We start from the raw sequence: 24741 nt of genomic DNA, 5'->3' as shown, positions 1-24741 counted from the left end.
ATCCATAGAATGGTTTGAAAGGACAGGCATATTTCACAGAGGATACTGCTGCTGTGTGATAGATTCCCCATCCATATAAAACAAATTCATCCCTGTTCATTTTCCAGCACAACTTAGATCTATGGATGAGAATGAGAAAATTTACCCTAGGACTGCCCTCTCTACTTCTAATGGACAGAGGCAGCTCCTAAATGCTTTATCACATGCATGGTTCCCCTCAATTATTCTGTGGTATGATCCCAGTTATTCTCATTAGGGTAATATATAGTGGAATGGGTAAGACCAATCTCTAACCAAATGGGGTAGGGTAATTCTAGCACAAAAAGGGAAATTGGCTAGGCTTAAAATGGCCTGAGAGGGTAGCTAGCCTAGTACATACCTATGAACCTATAAAAAGTAGATCCAGGAATTCCAGTCTGTCACACCCATTCTTTGGGAGTACCCCTGGCTGCAGATAATGTCTAAGTTACCCTTCTTGGTATTTACTTATGAATAACTATTACCAGAGCACCTGTGTGTCTACAATGAATTGTGTTTTGGTTTAGGGGTCTCTTTCCCTTCTTTAGTACAAATTTCCTTTTCTGATTTCCATATCAAGTATGGGTCTATATCAGTTAATAAAATGTGCTATTCCCAGAACACCTCTTTGTCGAACCCAATTAAATGAAACTTATTCTATTGAACAATTGCTTAAATGAAATACTTTCCCAGGGTAAACAACCACTTGGCCAACCCAGCGACTGCAACAAAAACAGCACTATTTATAACCCACCTAGGGGGGGTGCACAACTAAATATACCAACTCCAAGATCGTACTGCAGTGGGGAAAAGGGCAAAGTCCCTATGATGGCCCACTGTTTTTTCCCCCTGGGAAAAACTTCAATGAAACGATTGTTCAGAATAAGATTTCATTTAATTGTGTTTGACAAAGAGATGTTCAGGGAATAGTGCGTTCAGTAACCTGATAGGGCCCCATCTGGTACAGTCCTACTTTCTTCAGGCAAAGGCTGTCTGTCTCAAGTGCTTGGGAGGACTAGGTTAATAAAGCATTTGGGTTCATCCTCATCTACAGCCTACCTCCTTCATTAGCCTGAATGTCCTTGGATGTTTTACATGTTTATATCAATAAAAAGTGCTTTTCCATACATAATTTGTCTTTCTCGATAATGTTGATTTCTGTCAAGTTGACGTCAAACACATGGAACTATGTGCATGTAACTTGACTGAAAATCTAATGTAAACTAAGCTGTATACGATAGATTTTGATAGCAGTTTCTGACAGAAGTACTTCATATTCTGTTCAAGGGAGACATTGGACAAAGTTAGCAAAAGGAGAAATTGCAGGGTTGTGAATTTAAGCTTAGAAATATTAGCAAGGAAGCAAAGCTGAGGTAAGAAAAGTTTTATAATGTAAGATGAACACAGGATGTAGCTTAAAACTGGGAAAGAAAGCTAGTAACATAATTCACTCATTCCTAAATTCTTTAACATTCCATGTGTAATATTAATCCAAGCTCTGTAAATTCAGTACTTGTTTACCAGTGTTAGGGGTTCTGTATGTTAGTTTAAGCTTTCTCTGATCAGATGATGATGTTGAACAGTATACTTTTTGATACATAGACCAGGATGTGACAAGCATGTCTGAATACTGCCTAGATACATATGAAAAAATAAACAAAATATCTGATGAAAAAACTTGACTTTTATGAAGGCCTTTCATGTTTTTTTTTTCTGTTCTAAATTAATTTCCTTTACCTCCTTCATATTTTCCTAATTGATATAGTATAAACATAGTTCAGTTTTGTTTATTTCAAAAGAATATAAGACTTCTTTTTCACTCTCCAGTGAGACTTTCATTCACTGAGGTTTGGTACTAATAGATAGTCAAAGTCCACATTTTATGAGTGCAACACACTCAGAAATCTGAGAACTGTATAGAGATTTGCAGACATTATTTAAAGGAGTCCACCCATGCCCAGCTCCAAAATTGCTCCATTTTTTTTTCAGTGTTTTGATTTATATTTATCTATTTCCTTATTTCAATTAATCCTATTTTGTTTATGTGACTTTCTCAGGTCACAGAATATGCTAGTACATTGTGGTAGAATTCAGATGCAAGCAACTCAGCTTTGCAGCCCTCCAACTCAACCACTCAGCTTTACTAGCTGTATGTAATTAGTGACTATTACAATATTTACTGCTTTTAGTTCTTTCAGACAAATGAAAGGAATCAAATACATTTTCATACATTCCTCCTCCAGTATACTCATTGCACCTCAACTTTGTTTCCCTGCTAATATTTCTAACGATACACAACCCTGCAATTTCTACTTCAGTTAGCTATGCCTGATGCCGCCCTTGAATAGAGTATGAGACACTTCTGTCATTAACTTATCTCATGGAGGATATGGGATCTTTCCAAGCAAGTAACAGGTAAAAGACCAACAGCTACTCTCCTAGATGAGATAGCAAATGTTTAAGGAATATATATATATATATATATATATATATATATATATATATATATAGACAGACACACTAACACTAATGATTATCAGAATCTTTTGTAGTTTCATTTACTCCTTTAGAACATGAAGCATGCAACGGGGGTTTATTGTTCCCCAAGCTTATTTTCTAGTATATATTCACAGCAAGAGGTTCTCTGGTTCGATTCTCGGCTGTTGTGCCTTCTGTGTGGACTCTGCATGTCCTCCCCGTGAATGACTGAAATTTAAAAGACAGGCATGTATGTGTGGGTGTGCCTTCTCTGAAGGTTGGGCACCGGGCTGGCAACTCGACACCATAAAAATCACTGCCAATCATAAGATGACCGTAGATATGCTGTGGCGACCATTTACTGGGAAAAGCCGAAAGACAGCTTTTGTTACAGTTTTCTGTAGAAGACACTACCGCATGGTCAAAAAAAAGTAAGGAACTGACTAAGCCCCCACTCACCTGCATATCTGTCACTCCAGACACCTGTGGTTTGCAAATGCAGTATCCTGCACGACAGGTTATGGGATGCAGTGTATTTTATATCACTATCACATTATGTACCAGCATGCATGCTACAGGAAAATTCAAGGACATGTGCAGACTGACAGTATTGTCATTTGTTTTTGCTTTAACAGTATCCACTCATAGAGGGTCCAGAACAGGACACTGTATGGTTGATAGTAAACAGGGCATCAGTTGTTTCTGGTTATGGCAACATACAAGCTGCACAGACTTGTGATATAGTGACATACACTACAGCATTGCTAGAAGAAGGTTCATTTGCACCACCATTACAGAGGCCCTTGTAGAGGCACACAGGCTCACCAAAGCATGACAGACATTTTGTTTATGATAGTTTCACAAGGCTCCACCTGTGTCCCAAGCTCAAACAGCATCTGGCATGTTCTGCTCTTCAAAGATGTCAATATCCACCACCGAGGAGAAACACGCAAATCGCAGCATCATTGTGTCTCAAGGACTACTCCAAATATGAACACAACACCCAAAGTCAGTCAGTAAATATGCAGGTTAGTGATCCAGGACTGTATCATGGAGGTGTTGAGTGTGTCTCGTGGCTTCCAGTAGGAAATATATCAACTGCATAGTGACCTGAAGTACAGGGACAAGATGCAAACAGTGCTGCCTGGACATTAGTGGCAAATATTACCTCCATAGGTGTATGCATGACACACACATTCACAAACCAACATCCAGTCTGCCTCTGCCACAGGCCATGTAATATCAGACTGCACAGCTAATTGGTTTGGCAGCTTCAGTGTTAACTGCAGTTACACAGCCTGCCATCCTAGTTTGTGGGTGAACACCATCTTGTGAGAGGTGCCTTTCCTTGTATTCAGCACATGGAAATCCTTATCAGAATGCATGCAACAGGTCCCATGATTCTACCTCTTCTCAGCCACATACTGGATCAAGCCCAAACACTGCAAGCCAAGACAATGAACACTATCAAGCAGAGATCTAGGTTCACCAGCAACGTACAACAAACCACTTATATTTGGCCAGCTCCCTGTATGCGTGGTGCGTGTGTGTGTGTGTGTGTGTATATGTATATATATATATATATATATATATATATATATATATATATGGGTCTACTTCTATTCGCTGACATCCCATTTCACTGAAACCCATTTGGTTGACAGCTCATTTCATAGACAAACTTTCTAGGTGGGGGGCTTCGCCCCCCCACACACCCCCAATGTGGGGGGCTGTGCCCCCCAACTATATATTACAACTCCACAGTCGCACAACAGTGGGGAGGGGGGCAAATCCCAGGTTTTTGCCCTGATTACTTTTGTCTATGAAATGGGTCTGTCAACCAAATGGGTTTCAGTGAAATGGGATGTCAGCGAATAGAAGTAGACCCATATATATATATATATATATATATATATATATGTGTGTGTGTGTGTGTGTCTATTGTTTCAGCATTTCTGTGTGTTTGCATGCAATTACCAACCAAGTGACTCCAGGGGTCATACCCCTACAGGAACTATTGGTGTAGGTCGGATGTGCCAAATGTGTGAATTGTGTGAACTGGACAAGCTGGATCCATTCCAGACCACTTGGATTTCAGGGAGTAGAAGCCCTTCTTATTTATGTATTGCAGGCCCTCTAGACCTTATGAGGCCATGATAACCACATAGGTGCATTCTGGGATTCCTAGAAACTCTGAAAAATAAGAGAAGTCACAGAAGGTCGTCTTGTCCTAGGTTCACTCATCTGCTGTCCTAGGGAACCAGCTATGCTCCTCCATATGTTGTAGCATAAGGAACTAATTTAGGATTCATACAGCTATCTGCCACATTTATAAAGCATTCTCCATAAGTCAGTGGATGGTTTCTCTAGCCAAGACTATTACTTCTACACATATTATTCTGACCACAGAAATGTGTTAGCCATGTGTACTCTTTGATTCTGCATGCTTTGACTACATCCCTTAGAATATCCTTGTCCACATGGTAACAGACCACAATCAGTTGGTCTGTCAGATGGTGGTATATAAGGTGCTGTCTGCATCTCATTATGCTGACAGACATGACCGTTATGCCGAGCACTTTCGTCATTGGCTCCAACAATGGATTCCATCGCATATTACTGTGATTCTGCTGCTGCTAGTCATAGCATGGCTCCCATTATCTAGACAGTGTGTCTCGATGTTAAAATTAGATATGAGCCACCATGCAGCACCAACTTCTTGTGTATGTTCTGCATCATTCTACCATTTTTGTTTCTTTTATTTGCATATTTTGTTTGGCTCATTTGCTTAGCTGTTTTTATTTGAATGTCATTATGCACTCATTAGTATGTACTCCATACCACTCAGTTTTTATCATTATGCAGCTACAGTAATGTGCAAAGTTGCCCACGTACTGCATGTGATGGCTACCTATACTCAGTCAATAAAAGCACAACAGAACATCTCTAAAAAAATATGTAAATTATAAAGAAAGTCAAAAGTAAAGTAGACCACATTACACTGCATAATCATAATACACTGTAACAAAAACTCCACAGAGTAAATAATTCCTGTCTTTCCACTGTGGAAAAACTCAAATACCAAAATCAGTAATTAAAAAAAAAAGAAAAAGAAAAAAGGATTTATTTATTTATTGAAATTTGTTTACTGGGAAAGTCCACTGGGCCAAGAGCCCATTTTCAGTGGAGGCCCGGGGGAGAAAAGCTCCATTACAATGAAAAACAAATATAACAATATAAACTAGAGGGTATAATAATATGAACAGCAAAAAAGGGTACAGAGACAAACAGGGTCTCCATACAGCTTTACAAAGTATAATGATATAATCCACAAAATAAAAGAGATCCAAATTAACCAAAGGAACAAATTAAGAATGAGTATAATACACCAAAGAAGGTAGATAAAAGGTACAAAAATTGTGCCTCTAGTAAATAAATTGTGGGAAGTGTAAGAATGAGAGCAGAGTGAGTATAGATTGTCAGTAGCAGTTTAGAAAATGATAGGGTGAATAAGGTTAGTAGCAAGAGGGAGACTGGTAATAGAATTACAGTGATAGTACAAAAGAATAGACAGAGAGGATTAGATAGGGTAGGTGTGCAATACAGGGTAATTGGGTTCATTGGATCATTGATTAGTACTAGGCTAACTGCCCTTGTGGGCCACTTTTTTAGCCTAGCCAATTATCCCATGTGAGAATCAAACCCTGCACCTTGTGTCTGTAAGGTAAACACCTTGACCACTATGCCAACTGGGTTGATTGTAAGGCTAGCAAGGCTGAGCTTGAGATAGAAGAAATCAGGTAATGAGGATACTTATAGGGCAGGCTACTGAGTCAGCAGCGATCTTAAGGAATTTGATAGGAATATTGTTGGCAGAATTAGAACAGAGCTTTATATTCTGAAGTAGGTTTTTATATAGTATGTGGAAATGGGGGAGAGATTAAATTCTAGATTGAGGGGTTCCTTAATAGAATTTTGGGTAGGGAAATCTGGGTTGGAGAGATTATGTAGTGGTGGAGAGGAGTTCAATGTGGGGAAGTGGTTGGATGGTAAAGCAGAGGAGGAATAAGGTTGGATATGGTATCAATGAAGTAGGAATTGAATTTAGAGGAGGTGATAAGGTCAGATGACATGTTAAGTTATGGACATGGATTAGATTTGGTCCTGGGGTGAAGTAGAGTATTAATAGAAGACCAGAAAAGTTTAGAGTTAGTTTTCCTATTTGTTTGCAAGTTCCAGATGTATTGTTTCTTATCTTTGTAGCTTGATTTTGAAGATGTTTATAATGAATAAGGTTGGATGGATTTTTGGATTTAAGCCAGCGTTTCCAGGCTTTGTCTCTTTTGTTCATACTTTCCCTGGTAGATTTGGATAGCCATGGCTCACGGGTAGATTTGATTCTATTGGATCTAGTAGGAGCTAGGCTGTGGAGGATATTTAGAAAAGAATTGTTGAAGTAGAGAAGGGCATCCTCTAGAGGGAGAGTTTTGAAACTGTTCCAGTTGTAACTACTTAAACTGTTAAAGGTCTTAGGACAGAGTTTAGATAAATTGTGTATTATTCTCATGTTATGGACTTTTGATATAGATGAACAGTTTTGAATAGCGAAGGCTGGGAGATGGTCACTAATGGAGTTTGCCAGAGTGCCATAAATGGGGTATTTTGAAGTATCTGAAACCAAGATCCAGTCTAGAATTGAGCCTTTGTTGGTTTTGAAGTTAAACCTGGTTTTAGTATTAATTGGTTGTGTAAGATGGAATAAGTTTATACTACAGGAGGATTGACAGGAGAAAGTAGAGGTCCCATCAATGTTCATGTCACCTAAAATAATAGTTTCATTTTTTTTTATAGTAGTGGAGACCCAAGATAGTATGCCTTCTAAAATAGGGATGGTATTTCCTGGGGGATTATATAGGACTATTGTATCGAGTTTAGATTCATAGGTTATCATTAAGCTTCCAACAAGTGAGCCAACAAGAGCCTTTGACAATTTACCCAATTTGTAGCATAAAGTATGCTAGATTTCCCTGCTTAGAATATCCTTGCTACAAACTCCTGGCACACATTCAGTTATCTACTTAATGATTTAGGTGGGTTTGCATGATAGTTAGGTACTTACATTTAATGTAAAAGGGGAATCTAGTCTGAAAATAGGGGTTGTGCTTGCTTGTTATGAAAACCAAGTGCAAAAGCAGGTGTGGTTACTCCAACAGTGTAAGCTAGCAACATTAGAATGGGTATTTGTACGTTTGGTGGTTTTAATAAATGGAGGATGTTGAAAAGGGCAGGAAACTTATTTTGTAGTTAACTAAAGAAAAGTCACTTCACAGCAGTCTACATGATAAATTAAAGAAAATAGCTTTTATCATATTACAGTAGTTTAGGTTCAGTATGTCTGAGATCTTTTTGAAAACGAATCTGTGGAGTATTTTAAGTTGAGCAAGGTCCTTAGACATGTGCATTCAAAATGGAACATTATATTCTGAGATAAGGATCTAAGATAAGTATTATGGAATTAAAGCCTCCTAGGATATAGATTAGATACCTTGACAAGTGGTATATGGATTTTCTCACCATTATAGACATATACTGGTGAAGAGAGAACTGGTTACCCACATAGGTTTCCAAGTACATGATGATTTAGTATGTTGAGAGGGTTGTACCAGTGATGTAATAAAAGGAGATAATACTTAATTTTTTGGTGCTTCACCATGGGAATCTGAATTAGTTTATTTGGAAACCATATACCCCCCACCCCCCAATGAGTGAGCCCAAGTTGGTCATTTGGTCCCAGCGTCCGTGGTCAGCTCCTCCTGTGGATCCCACCACTCTTATGTATTTAGAAAAATCTGAATAGTTGTTATAGTCAGCAGATTTTTCTATCACTTGATGAGCTTGACTGACAGATTATTTTGAGTCTCAACCCACTGATCCATAGGGAACTATTCAATAATCTAGATTTATGTCAGTTCTATGATTCAAACATTCTGAAAGCTATTTTCTATTAACACTTTTTTTTTGTTATTTACAGAAGGATGGCATGGCTATGGGCACATCTTATGCCAATAACTACGCCAACCTCTTTATGGCTAAATGGGAGTATAGATATATGCTTCGGCTTCCTAGCTTTGTTAAGTCAGTGTCATTCTATAGACGTTTTGTGGATGACCTGTTCCTGTTGTGGAGAGGTTCATTAGATAAATTGAATGTCTTTGTTAATGAGATGAATTTGTGTACTGGTTATCTCAAATTCAGTCATGAGGCCTCTACCACTAGGATACCATTCTTGGATATCTATATTGAAAAGTTGGCCAATGGTTCTATAAATACAGGGCATTATAGGAAATCCTGCCACAAAAATACACTACTACATCGCCATAGTATGCATCCAGGTTATGTTTATAATAATATCATCAAGGGGCAAGCAATGAGGATATCAAGGTACAATCCCACGGAACTAGGGTTCAAGAATGATCTGTATGATTTAAGTGAGAGACTCCTAACACGTGGATATAACAATGGAGATGTAGATAAGGGAATTGATGGGATAGATCTCTTGAGGTTAGGAACAGCGGCTCCTTATTTTTCAGGACATATAGCCAATGGCATCGTTGATAGTGATGCACAGGGCACAAGTGATATGAAGTATGACCAAGTGGCCTTCTCTATTTTTTATACCAAGGATGTCGGTCATATTAAAGATGTCATTAGAACACATTGGGATATCTTATCTGTGGATCCCGAAGTTAAAGAAGCATTGGGGACTGCCCCTAGGTTTAGGTATAAGAATAAAAAGAATTTTAAGACGCTCCGTTGTGATAAAAAGGTGGTGATGAAAGGGGTAACACCATCATCCTTTGGTACTAGTAGATGTGGTCATTGTAATTTTTGTCAGCTAATTGATTGTAATCCCACTTTTATACAGCCCACTAATTTGCAACCATACACCTTTAAGGTTAAAGGCAACTGTATGTCCAAGGATGTGGTTTATTTGGCGACCTGTGAAGCCTGCTAATCATTTTACATTGGAAAGACTAATAGAATTCTAAGAGATAGGATGCGTGAGCATATGTATAGTATTAGAACGGCCTCTAAGGTCAATGCATTAGCGAAACACGTTATAGAAAATGACAGTTCCCATACGTTTAGGTTCAAGATTATAGAAGAGATTATTGCTAGTATTCGTGGTGGTGATATCAGGACATATACTGAAAGTAGAGAGACTACATGGATTATGAGGCTGAGGTTTGACTCTTATCCTGGTCTCAATGGGAAGGTATCTATTAAACCTTTCCTTAAGATGAGAAGGTTGAAAGTTTATTGATTTAATGTTTTAATAAATATAATATGTATATATATATATATATATATATATATATATATATATATATATATTTTTTAAATTATATATTATTGGTTGTACATGTATTGTATTCATTTGTTTATATACACATGATGAATTAGTTTTTTAATAATTAGTATAGTTTTTAAGTTATATTTGCTATCAATGTTTTTATTCATGAAGGGTTGAATAGAGCACTTTTATCATGAATGAAATAAACATTCGGTTATGTTCATTGGACAATATAAGGGTGATTTTTCCCGCCAATATTAGTATATAAACTGTTTAGCATTGACTTTGTTTTAAAGGGTCTGATGAAGCCGAAAGGTGAAAGCGCTAACCCATGCTTGTATTTCTACTTTATTAAATAAGTTGTTCCTGAACTGAATGAGTCCGTTTCTTGCTGCTTATACTTGAAAGGATTAATGTTGTTGCTGGACAGCTGTGGCTCGAACGAGCAGTTTACGTTTTATAGTGTACTTTATTCGTTTGGACTCTTGATGCTCTGAGGGCATCTTATGGACTTGTGATATGTTTACCATGTGTCGCTCCTTCCATTTTTGATTGGGATTTTAATGTTTATTTATAGATGTGCTCCTAGTACGCAATTGGTGAATGCAAACAATGATCATTAAAATAAAAACCATGCAAAAAGCTTTGCAGGTGTGCAGTTTTGACAAAAGTACATTTTTCTTTATGGGAAAAAAGCCTCCTAGGATATAGACTAGATACACTGACAAGCTATACAAGGTAGAAAGATTTTTCTCACCATGATAGATATATGGTGGTCGAAAGAGAGCTGGTTATCAACATAACATTCCCTTTGCAGCACATCTGTATATGTATTGAGTGTTTCATTGTGTCCTGTTGTAACTGCCTTCTATATCACACACATAACAGCACTATACATACTACACATAATTCGAAAGAAACGCCCTCAGTGAAATGTAATAGGGATGTAGGCGTTTAACCATACATATTACAAGTAACTTGTGAGTAAACTGCTTAAGGGGTGAATATGAAGAGGAATTGGAGTATGTAACATGTTGTGATGGATGGAGAAGTATTGGCCTTAAAACCCACACTACAGTCACCAAATATTTGATGTGTGATGATTGAATACCACTGGTGTCAAAAAATAATGTTGTATATATGGATTAGATATGTACCACTGTGTGACTGGCCTTAAGAGCTTATGGCTACTGTTTTGGCTTATGACCAATATCATCACATCCATATAGGCATTACACCATTAACTAAAGAACCATGGTATGCTCACTGATTCCTCAGGGATTTCATCCATCTCAGCATGAGCCTGATGCCTTTTAGTGCAATTTACCCGAAAGTAAGTAAGATTTAAAATATTTTGTCAGTCTCACACACACCCTGAATGTTTTCCAGGAGATGCTAACAATACCAATCCAGTCGCAGTACCCTTTTCCTGTATTCATGGAACACATTTATACCAATAAGATTACTAATCTAGTTCCAGTATCAGAGTTAGTAGATTGTTTTTTATTATCTTGGCAGATAGTGAACAACAATTTGCTGAGTTTATTGTACACTTGGAAAGTACAAGAGGTTTTTTACTTTTCACAAAATGTACTAATTATGACACTATCAACTTCTTGGATGTGCAGTTTGACAGGTTTGTGATAGATTCATTGGCTTAAAGCATATATAGAAAAACAGCTTATAATAATCTTCATTACTAAAACATCAGCTGCTATCTTTTCTGAAAGAACAAATGAAAACCCTTTACTTAAAAAATAATCTGATTATACACAACAGACAGCATTATGGTTGCAAGAGAAGAAAATATTTTGTAAGGATAGATTGAGTGCAGAAAAGCTCGAACTGCACCTGTTACCATTTCTAATTAATTATTGTTGATGACTGAAATTTCACAATGAAAATGAAGTCCAGCAAACTAGTTCAAAATCCCTAGTTTATCTCCACAGTTTAGAATTTTCCAAATCAAGATAAATGAATCAGGAAAATAAAAATAAAAAAAGATAGTAATTTTTATACATAACTGCTGCCTGTTGTTGTTTCTTTTCCCAGTTAGGGGTCACCACAGCAGAACTCCAGTCTGCTAATGATTGGCAGTAGATTTTTTATGGTGCCGAGTTGCCAGCCTAACGCCCACCTTCAGCGAAGGCACGCCCATTCACGCATGTCTTTCGGAGGCCACTCGACCGCGGGGAGGACATACAGACTCCACACAGAAGGCACTCCAGCCATGAATCAAACAGGAGAACCTCTTGCTGTGAGGCAACAAAGCTAACGTTGTACCACCGCGGCTAACGTAACTGCTGCCTGTACAGTCCAATAAGTTGTCCATGGGCTATTTCTTTAACTTTCACCTCTGTAAAATTTTAGAATGTATAAATGTAACTACTATTTGTGTATAAAAGTAAATAGAAATTTAACTACTTTTGTGTTTAACTGGAACTTAATATAATGCAATGTAAGCAAATGGAGCTTTTGCTCCCTGAGCCTCCAGTGAAAATGTGTATTATCCAGTTGGACTTTCCCAGTTAACAAAGACAAATAAACTAATTCTAATTCAGTATTTTCTGTGGTAGATAGAGGTGAGGTTTCAAGTCCACATAACAATTTGAAACAAAAAGTAAGAGAAGGACGACAGCTTTGGTTCAGTACACTTCAAGCAGGTTAGAGAGATTTCAAACACAAAATCTCTTATTTCTTCTTAGATCAGCTGCTCAAATACATAGAAAGTTTCGTCCATGGTATATAATTCAGATTATCAAGGACACAGCATGACAGAGTAAATATTTCATTGTTACAGTAAACCATTCCATGTTTTTAGAAGAAAACGGTTACAAATTATACATATATAGTGAAATGAGGTATGTGGTTATGAGAGTCTATATATGCATTGTAGTATCACTGCATGTCTTAAAATACACAAGTACATAGGACACTTGGGTGTATATATGCTTAGGAAGATGGTTTTCATATACAGTGCAAACAAGTCAAGCCAAAGAAAACTGTCATTCAGAACTACATAGCAGTGTAGCTGAATGAAATTATAATGCTTCATTCTCAATGCAGAAAACAGTTGTTCATATAGAGAAAAATAAAATATCACAGCAGAAATTTAATAAGTAGCAATTTATAAGTAAAGTAGGACAGCAGTGACCCACGCCCATCCCAGAACAGGAGACAAGGAACAATATGAAGGTAATATTGTCAAAGTAAAATTGAAACAATAGTATTATATCTATGAATAGACTGAATTATTACACTTTACAGTCCTTCAGTGTGTAGGTGAGCTACCTTAGTATTGCACATCCATAAAATAAGCCCCTTGATAGGCTAGTTATGTAACAGACTTCATGGTTCATTTTTTCCAAGATACTACACTACTACTACTGCATAAAGAAACAGTGAGAGCGTCTGTGTTGTTATATGTTCAGCTGATTCTTTTCCTACTCTGAATACTGATGGTCATTTTTTTAAAGTGTGTTGCATGTTTGCATATATGTGCTCACTCCTACTGAATTTTGTTGTGACATTTTCCCTGTTGTTGCTGTTGTGCAGTGGCCCTACAACTATATGGACAATGTCTCTGAATGTGGTAGTTTTCAGAAATCATTTGAGTTAAGAATATGTGCCTGAAAATATTTAAGTGCACAATATTTTTCCACAGAATTACTATTCAATAGTTCTTTGTGAGCTACAGTGTATATACTCTTATATAACAAGACCGTGTTATATTTATTTAGTAATATGGGATTCATTTACATTCATTCATTCATTCTGTGACAAAGTGATACAGTGGGTGGCACCTTTGCCTAACAGCAAAGAGGTTCACCAGTTTGATTCTTGGCTGGGGTGCCTTGTTTGGAGAATCTAAATGCCCTCACTTTGCTTGTGTGGGTTTTCTCTGAGTGCTCCGGTTTCCTCCCACATTCCAAACAAATGCAGTAGGTAAACTGGACTCAATAACTTGACTGTGGTTGTGAGTGCGTGTGTGTGGTGTGGAAGAACAATGGCATGGCTAGCTAGCCTCCTTTCAGTGTGAACACTTGTTAGATGATGATCATTTGATGTCACACACCCCAACCCTGTGAGCAAAAACTGGGGAAATAGGAGTTTATGGATGGGATTCATTGACACTAAATGCATTTGCTGCTTTGTCTCTTGTTTACATGGACAGGTTTGGTATGCTGACCAAAATTGTCCTCCTCACATCAGTTTTTTTACTTTAAAATATGTATAGGACCAAGAAAATCCACTATTTAGTAACAACATGCTTGTTTTCAGATCGGTTAAAAAAAGCTTTTGTATACAATATAAATCACAAAACTAGATTTTCTTGAATTATCGATTTAATATTTGTTCATCATTATGGCAAAACAGAAGGAAGTATGGTGAGAAGAGAGAAGAGATTTCCTCTGCCAAAAGCATATGTACTTAACTTTAATATGCTGGCTTTGATGTCTGTGTGATATAATTCACCTCGGTACTGTATATTCTCTGTATCCTTGACAGAGAAGAGGGAAATTTAACTGTGTGAATATTGCGTACAAGGCCCTCAACATCAAGATAAAAAATGTAGAGTAGGAGGATGTTAATGCAACTGGGTAAACCACATACAAGAAGCAGAAAATTAATTAAAAATGCCTAAAGAAACTTGAATCTAAAATATATTAAAAAATAATCAGCAGCGTTTAAGAGTAATTGACAATAAAGCATTTACCTCCTCAAGTAAGAGTTTTCAGTAAGTGGTGTCGTGCATTGCAGCGGGTTTGTCCTCCAGCAACATCGAAACATAAAAGAAACCTCAAGCTGTAAAGTTCAAGATAAACTTTCTTTGAAGATTTTTATTGCATTACTAGATTGTAGTTTAGACATGAAATGTCCAGAGGAAGTAAAGAAATCTTGAATTTCATTGTTTGATCACAGGAAACTAGTTTCTACATTTTTTCTTGACTCTGAATAAGTAAACTGTCATAAACGAACTTAAACTCAGGTATTAAATTACAATGCATTTTACTAATTGGTGCCAAGTTAAATCTAAGCACAGTAATGTTTCACTAAAGTTAAAATTCTTCTTGGGAACAAGTTTCTGGTTTCTTTTTTTTCTCTGGAGCCTATGTCAGTGCTTGTGTGTGTGTGTGTGGGGGGGGGGGGGTAGAGAGTTTAGATAGGACAAGCTATAAATCTAAACTGGAAAAATGTACTTTAAGTTGTGTCATTTATGAATTAATCATTATTGTTTCCACTGCATTTTGTAACCTAGTGGCTTGCAAAAGACTACAAACATGATTTTTATTAAAGAAATCACTGCCTGTTAACATTATTTGCAAAAACTAACATAATTCTATTTAAAATGTTGGCATTAGATGCCACCAAAGAAACATTTTATAATAATAAAAAAAAACAACACTGGATGCTCTGTATACTGAAATAAAAGTGAAAAAGGATGGCACCAAAAGGCATTTGAACAAGTTGATTTACATCATTCTTCATGAAAGGATGATTACAGAGACTTAGGCAGACATTATCAACAGGGAAGAGCTGTAACAGCAAGTGGACAAAGTGCAGCACCTTTTGAACTACAACACAGGATGCTAATGTATAATAAACATTGGTCAAACTTGATAACATGCCAATGAGTTCAGGAAATGTTCCCAGGCTAGCAAGAATGGTACACTCCCCCAAGGGGCAGAAATAAAGACCAGGTAACTACAGGCTAGTAAGCCTTGCATCTTTGCCAGGCAAGATTATGAAGAAGATACTGAGGGAAGATTGATGGATTTCCTAGTGGTAAATGGGTTGCAGTCTGACACCAGCATGGGTTCCTATAGAAGAGATTTTTGTCACATAAACCTTAGCTCCTGTAACTGTGTACCTCTTGAAGAAGAAATGGAAGTCCCTGTGAATGTAAAGTACATGACAAATGATAAAACTCTAGCTGACACACTTGGAACAGAGAGAGTAAAGCATGTTCAGCCTATAGGAATGACCGTGACAATCGGGGCTCAACATGACTGATGCTGGATGTAAGTTTATAGGTTCATAATAGACTGTTGATCCAGCAGAGCAGTTGTAGTCTAGTCAACATTCTTGCCAGTTGACCAAGATGTGAATTAATAATGGACCATAATGTAGTTTTGGTCCCTTTCTGCTAGGAGTGGTGGGGCAAGACTGCCAGTGTACTTAAGATTGCCCATCCAGTTGCCCTTAAAAAGAGCAATGGAGCTACCATATTTTACCTCCAATGGGGGTGTTCTTTCTTATAAAAGAAGTATTTTTTTACAGAAGATAGTGATCCCACAAATAGGCTCTGTTTTATGGTTCAGTGGAAGTTTAGGTTTCTTGTGCGTCTGGGATGGGTATTAGTTTTGTGGTTGTGTCAAAGGTGCTTTAAAACCATCAGGGTAAGTCAATGTGGACACACCTTTTTTTTAAAAAAATGCTGCGATCTCTTGAGTTGTCATATGCCTACAAAATGCATACCAATGGTGAAATTATATTATTAATCCACTAAGGGACAATGGCTATATAAAAGGATTTCCTAACAACTGTGATCACATGGTCAAAGGATAGTTCATTGTCAATGAAGGTGCCGAGGCACCTAAAGACCAAGTTGATTGTTATTGTGGATATTGCCTGTGTGATCGCAGGAGTTCCCAGGTTTGCAAAAGGACACAATGCTGCATTTTTGGCATTTTGCTCGAGGCTGTGGTCCAAGCACCATTTGTTAGCATGAGTTAAGTGCTCTTAGAGAATACATAGATTGTCTGGTGTATTTACAACAGCTCTGAGTTTGCAGTTATCAGCAAACTTAATCAGCCACAGGCTTTTGGTGCCTGCTTTAATATCAGAGGCTCAGATTCTAAAAAGAAATGGCCAAGGAATGATCCCTGATGGACACCGCAAATAACTATTCATTTGGCTGAGATATTGCTTGCAAAACCAGCAGACTATATTCTTTCAGTGAGATGGTTTGCTATCCAGTGGATAACAGAGATTTGCATTTAATTGTATTAGATTATCAGTGAGGCTTGAGTGCAGAATGGTATTGATGTATATGGCTAACCCCGGGTATGCCATATGAATCAGTTTACCTAAGTCTAATGCATTAGCGACTACTTCGAAAAAAGTCTACCAGGTTCAAAAGGAGGACTCTGTCTTTAAAAAATGCAAAATTGGTTCTGGTTCAAGATTTAACGACTGTCTATGTCCTTGTTTGTGGAGTCCATAATGATGTATTTCACTGCCTTACAGATAAGACAGGTGAGGCTGATAAATCCATTATTGCCTATATCAATCATGGGCTCCCTTTTGTGGAGTGGGACAACTACAGCAGTTCTTCATATTTGTGGCACAAATCCAGTGGAGAGACTAAGGTTGACTAGACAAATTTAAGTATTAGCCAGGCAGTATTTGGCAATAAGAAGGCATCCTGTCACTTTGTCATAGCTCACGAGTCCAGTGTTTTTTGCCTTGGAGATAATGAATAGCAGTTGCTCGGAGATTATTTGGGGGTACCATAAGCATGTTAATATGCTGTAATTAATTGAGGGGAGAAGGAGGGTTAATATTTGAACCAAATTTCTCCAATGGTATTTGTAATGTCCTCAAGTGATGGGTGTGTGGCAGTATTTTGTATTGGCTCAGAGCATTGCTGGTTATTATTTCTTAGATTCCTGACATACCTGAAGAGGCCCTTGCAGTTTTCCTTAGCATGGGTGACAATTTGCAAGTTATACCCACCCTTGGAGGGTTTGATTGTTTTCCTAAATTCTTTGTTGATCATTTCAGCACTACTGTAACTGATGGGTTGTTACATTTTCTTTTATGGGTGAGGAGTTTCTTCCTCTTATTGTGTAGCTTGTTGCTAATGGTGTTCCTCCAGATGGATTTGTTCTTGAATTCAGCATTATATTTATATGTTATGGGGACTGAAGCCAAAGTGATAGCTCGGAGTTGGATATAGAATTTATCCTTTAAAACTGCAGCATGTGAAGGCAGGGCACTCCACTCAAGGAAGGTGTTTGAATTTCAGCTGGTCATCAGTTAGCTGGAGTAGGTGTGTATTCGTTTAGTCTCTGTAAATGGATGGATTACAAGATGACTCCTCTTTCCCATCTAAAGTAAATCCTTCTGCATGATGGTTTGATTTGACCACTAACCTGGCAATTGTGGTAGCTGTATTTGAGTGCTAGGTTTAATATTTATTAGATTCTTTTTGGGATTTGGAATAATTGGTTGAATGAGTTGGCATTATTGAAATTCAGGAGTCTGCATACTTGTTAGTGGTGGTATATGTTCTGAATTTAATGGAGTAGTAATTGGATTAAGTAGGTAGTGTTTGGTTCTTTTGCGAGGGATATTAGTTTTTTTTAAGAAATGCCTCACGGTCTCATAATGTTATACTCGTCCTAGTATGTGGCACTTTATTTATATGATAATAAAAATAAGGAGTTCTTGATCATTGTCCTGCATTGCAAGTCTAAAGGTGAAGTGGTATCTAAGGAACACACACCAACGCACCCACTACAACATCCAATTTGACCTTGGTCTAATGGAGTGTAAGCATTAGAACCCAGTACTGTGAGAGTGCTTTCACTATTGTGAAACCATGCATCAATATTTTTAAGGATCAGATATGCCTGGAAGGAGTATAACCTTTTGTATAGGCTTCTAGAATTGAGTACTGCTACTTTTATATGATTTGATTGTGGTTGTTTATGTGGGTAGTTATGTACATCTCTTGGATATGGCAAATGTAACTGTGGATAAAATAAACTTAACTCAGCTCTTTTTTGTGTATTAGTATGTCTTTGAAATTATATATTTGTAAAAAAGTATTTATTCACGAGAGATGGAGAGGCCCATGAAACTTATAAATGGAGGAAGCTGCTTCTCATAAAACCAGGGAGGGATTCAAATCAGCATGGAATACACATCAAAGGTTCATTACAGATAGGGTCAAGCTGCGGATAAAACATGAGAATTGTTAACAAGTCTGAGGGTCCTCATCACAATTTACTTTATATGATTTGGGTGTTTGTATTCTGGTTAGGCAAAGACATTGGGAATCCAGTAGTAATATTCTTGTTAGCTGGGAGATGTTATCAACTTCCATTTTGCTAAATGAATACAGGGCTGTTATCAATGTGCATTGGATTTAATCATTTTAAACAGTAGGTTCTTCCTTAGGTGATATGGTCAAAGTGGAAACCGTAACATAGAGTTTATACTCCATAACTGGCTATGTACCTTTTCTATCTTCATTTTATTCATAGCAACAACTCGTACATCATTTTATAGAACAGATTCAGTATTCATTTTCTGCTGAAACTGTGATTTCTGTAGCATATAACTTTATCTTTTAACTGTACAGGAAGACCATATTTTTTCCTTTCTTGAATCAGACATTATTTTAATAGCACCTCACTGATGTGTATACTGTCACCTCTGGTATTTTGATAGTTTTTTTTACAATTATGCCATTTCTGTACTATGTTCATAAAATAGCTGTACTTGGCAATAAAGTATAATTAGGAAATACTACAAACGGAAACATTAAAAAGGCTGTTAAAAATGAAGCTAGTAGGATGGAAATTTAATTTTGTTACAATATGTGGTGGTATGCTTCTAAGCCATATACAGCAGTCCGATAAGTCATCTGTCACATCCCTGAACCACACATTTCTAATCTTAGTTGCTTTGTCATTGATTACATATAGTGCTTACTAAGCCATTCACCTGGACTGCTAGTTGTTTTGTATGCTTTGCTCATTTTCTGTCGTTCAAATTCAGCATGGTTGAATGTATACCAGGGTTATATGCAGCTTTTCATTACTGAGTCACACATTCTACCAATGGACACAAATACAAGTTTTCTTTCAGCCAAGGCTCCCCATTGGTTACCTTCTGATTTGTTGTTCATCATCTTCTGCTTTGTCTTACTGATTAGCTACTGGTATTATCTATTAGAGAGTTTGTAACAATGCTTACCTTTTATTAGCCAATTCCTATGTACTGATTGTTTCATGTGTCACATTAGTAACTCCAACATCTTTGCATCAATTGTTTGAATTACATATAATGCAGATATCAGAATGGTTTAAACAGAACATTTAAAGCATGGAGTTTGGAAAAGATCTGATGAAATATGCATTGCCAGTAGTCTGAATAATGTTAGTAAACAGAGCATTTCTGTTCCAGATCCAATTCTTGCTTTTTAGTATTATTTTTAGTTTATTTTTGCATTACTGGGTGTGATGCTGCGAGGTTTTGTTTCTTCTCTTCCATGTCCATTTTGTGCAGAACTTTGTTGTTGTACTTGTAAATGAGGCACATCTTTTTAAGCATGAGAGAAAATACAATGGGCCCAACACTGAGCCTACATGCTCCCTTCAAACACATAGCTTCACAATGACACATTTTCACTGACTTTAAATGTGTGGCTGTAAAGCCAAGTACTTATTTGTATAATATAAGCAATTAGATTATGATTATTTAGCTGATGGCATTCCCCATGATGAAATTATCACAATACTTCCATAAATCAAGCCAAGTGACATTTAGAAGGATTCTAGACACACTTGCATTTACTGAATTGTTGTAAAATGAGATGAGGTTTGATATTCAAGATACATCAGGGATAAACCCATGCTTTTTTAAATCTGCTAGTCCAACAATATCGACTAGAAATGGTTTCAAGATTACTTTTTGAAATAATTTCTAAGTGATGCAAGTTAAGCTTGCAAGCCAGTAACTTTGTGTCCTGAGTGTTACTTTTCTTAAATACTTGCACAACAATAGTAGTACATAAAACCAGACGTAATTTTATTGGATTTTTACCTAATCATTTGATTATACTAGAAATACCATCTGGTCCTGTAGAGAGATTTCACTGTAAACGTTCACTTGAATCTGTTACAAGTTCTTCATACATTATAGAACAGTCAGCATCAACAAGATTTATTGGGTTTATGAGTATAGATATATGGAGCAAACTTTATTGTCCAAAGATTCAAAACTTTTGCAAGCTACATGTTGTCTTTCATCACTCTGTCATCATACATGATATATAAAAAAGTTCCAGATTGGTTCCCTTTATTTGTAGCATATGTTTGTACATGTCTATCAAGTTTCCACAATTTGTCTCTCATATATACCCTTCCTGTGTATTATTACAGGTGGGGTTTTAATAGAGTGAGACTTTCTTTCAAATTTCCCATATATTTTCCAGTGATGATGATTTAATATAGTGTGTTATTCTGTCATGGTGGTTTATCATAGTAGTCACATTTAGTTCTCATTTTTGGTGAATAATGATCTGTTTGTTTGCTAATGGGTCTAAAACCAGAACCTATGATTTTTTTCACATATTGGTATGTAAACTCTTATCCCAGTATTGAATACTTATCTCTATTACAGTTGTCATTTCAGTAGTATTTTAGCTTCCATTTTTTGTGACATCTCACCTTAAGTTAATAGGTATGTGCTAGACAATCTGTCAATACACCATTGCAAACCTAGCCAAAAAACTTATTCTAAAGTTATTTAATGCATCTATATTCTGAGTTTTTTAGCAAGGATATAGATTATGCCTTAGTTTTATATCAGAATTTATTAACTGTATTTAATAACTATTATCTCTTGTGATAGCGGGTTTACAGAAAATGAAGAGAGAGCTCCTGGTTGACATGCTTGATCAGTCAGAATATATGGAGTTTAACTTGCCTGTTGTAATGTGATATTCCTTGTTGAGAGCATCCACTAACACATACATGAATATCTTTCAAATCAGAACATAGATTTAGATTGTTATAGAATGCAGAGGAAAAAGAAAACATTAACCAAGACTAGTCAGCAAAAAAAGGCAAACACCAACCAAATGTGTTCTTAGTAGGAAAAGCCAAAGAACGTTTTTTCAAAAGTGTTAACAGAGGGATTTAAAAGAGAATTAAAAATGGAATGCCTCTTAACTGTCCTGTTTTTCTCCTGCACAGTTAAAAAAAAAAAAAAACCCTTAAAAGTTTAACTTCCAGGTATAGAGTTTTAATTTGAAAATAGTGACTGTAAGATCGACAGGTTTTGAAGGAATTAAACTGAAACCTCTTTGAAAAGGTCAACTAAGATGTCATCATTAAATGTTTTCTAGGATTGTTGAGTTGTATTGTGATGCATCACAATGTATTACATGCTTTGAGTTGCATAATTATAACAGGAAGTGTTACATCACACGATTTTAGATCACATGATCAGTTTTAGATGATGATTAAAGTTTGAATGCTTTTCTAATCTTTTTCTGAAGAAGTCCAAATCAAGACGAAAGTGCTTAATACATTTATTTATTTATTTATTTTTAATTTGTTAACCAGGATAGTCCGTCTGGGTGAGCCCATTTTCAGCGGAGGCCCGGGAGAAAAGCTTCAATAACAGGTTCAGTGTCAATTTTACATAGAAATATTTAGAGACATAAAGAAAGTACAATATACAATAGGCACTTTAGTGAAAAGGAGAAAGTCATTACAATATAGTGAAGTCATTATTTATTTATTTTTTTTGAGGACAGGGGTCCATCTTTAGTTGATCATTTGAGTATACTTTAATACTTGTACATATGTATACCCTTACAAAAAAAAAAAAAAAGAAATTATCAAATTATACTCTTATTGTAGGTAGCTAATAGGTGGTGTTAAGTGGGAGTGGGGAAGACATGGAGACTATAAAATTTAGGGGATGAAATTTGATGTGGGCTTATGTGGCATTAGCCTGGCTTGGTGCAGGAGCAGAGACAGTTGTTAGTGAGGTGGTCTTTGAGTTTTGAATTGGTGTAGGTTAGCATTTATTATTCATTTATTTTACATTTAACCGGGAAAGTCCAACTGGACACGCATCCATTTTCAGTGGAGGCCCGAGAAGAAAAGCTCCAATAGCATGTCATAAAGAAATTACACAAGAATATCATACAGAGATATATGTTCCATAGAAACATAAGTTATGTATAGATTAACAATTCCTTTAGTAAAGTTAGCATACAGTATTCTAATAGGGTTTTTTATATAGAATATAAAATATAAACCCACAAGAAAAATTTTTTTTTTTCTTCTTTCTAAATTATGAGTACTCTCAATATTTTGTTACAGAAATAACCAGTGATTATTAAGCTTTACAGTGAAAGGAATTAGGGGACCTTTAGTAGAATCCTTGAACATGGTGTTGGTGCAAATTAACTTGGGGAGTAGCATGGACAAAGCCAATTGTTTGAGAAGTGGGTTCACAGGAGTTTCTTAAATTGAATAGTGGAGGTTATTTGGCTAGGTAGTGAATTCCAGATTTTGGCAATAGTGCAGGCAAAGAGATTTTCTAGCATCATTTTTGTGTCTGTGGGGGTTAATTATATTTTGAAGGGCAGGGTTTTTTTCTGGAATGTAGAAGAGATTATGCGCTATTGTGAGTTGATTAAACAGAAGTAGTTGAGGTAGCTTGAGCCAGTTGAGTTGGTTAAGGGCGAGACAGTGGTGGGATTTTTATGAGGTTTTAGTAGTGAACTTGGCTATTTTGCTATAACAAGATTCCATTTTGTTCAGATTACTCTGGAGGAGATTAGTAAGGATGGGAGAGGCATAGAGAAGGATGGATAAGAGACGAGTTCTTGCAATAGTAGCTTTGGTTTGTTTAGTTATAAAGTGTTTGTTCCTATAGAGATTCCTAGTTTTTTATTAACTTTCTTAATAGTTTGTGCTATATGGATGTCAAATTTAAGGTTATTGTCTATTTCTACACCTAACAGTTTAGTATGTGCAGTTGGAGTGATTTGAATGTTATCTTTGGAGTGAATGGTGAAAAGCTCACCAGACTCTGCTACACTTTGCTGTGAAGGAAAGGTTAGTTTGCTTTTTATTTCTTGTATTTTGTATTACTTTATTGCCTTTTTATATTTTGAATACTGTGATTTGTTTTCTTTACTTTGTGTTTTACTTGTAGTCTACTTTTAACTGCATATTAAAACTTCAAAAGAGATCACAGCTCTGTCTCTTGTGAGTCAGGCAGAATTTTTTTCTCCCACCCACCTACCCATTTACTATCATGTTCTTAAATGCCACTGTCATTCTAGTTGCCTACCTCTTGTGTTAATTTGACCATATATCTCATTTCCTCTCTGCTTTCACTGGCTTGTGTAAGTACAAAAATATCATTTTGTGAAATCACTCCCCTTCAACTATTTAAATTTATTGGCCATCCTGCTGTATTCCATAGTACCAGAATACAAAAGTGACCACCCCTTTCAATCTTTCTTGCTGTTTTAAAAATAGTGACTCGCCACTAAAACTTAACTTTTTAGACAGGTAAAATTTGAGTTACCTACTTTCACATCTAACTTATCTAGTGTACACTGCAGTGTTTAGGATAAACCTTTTTTTTTCATCTTACCTTTAAGCATCCCTGTGACTAGCACTTGCTCTAATACCTACTGGAAAGCACTAGGAAGCCTTAAACTGATACAAGCACTCAACTCTCTTTCTTAATAAGGAGAAATTAATCATAGGCACTAAACACCCTATAAGTGCAAAGTACCTTGGTAAGGCAAGGGAAAATAGCTCTTGTACTTAACAAAAAAAGCACCAAACCAGGCATGTCCAAGGGTCAGCTTCCGGTGATTTCTCCTGTCCGCCTGGTGAATCTGGGCATACTGGGGCAATGCAGCAATTGCCTCATGTACACAGGCAACCCTCTCCTCCTACCACCCAACCCTACAACCTGTGAGAGATGCACTTGCATAGCCAAACTGGAAGCAAAGCTCTCTCCACCCAAGGTTGTGCTAGACAGTCAAGAGGAGAAGGTTAACACCCGCACTACACCTCAAGCAACACATAGCCCTTCTAAACCCACACCACCAACAC

The sequence above is a fragment of the Protopterus annectens genome, chromosome 9.part0 (genome assembly GCF_019279795.1).
Source record: "Protopterus annectens isolate FY-2018-M chromosome 9.part0, PAN1.0, whole genome shotgun sequence".
In the NCBI taxonomy this organism is placed as follows: domain Eukaryota; kingdom Metazoa; phylum Chordata; order Ceratodontiformes; family Protopteridae; genus Protopterus; species Protopterus annectens.
The sequence above is the reverse complement of the archived record's forward strand: the minus strand, read 5'-3'. Positions refer to the sequence as shown.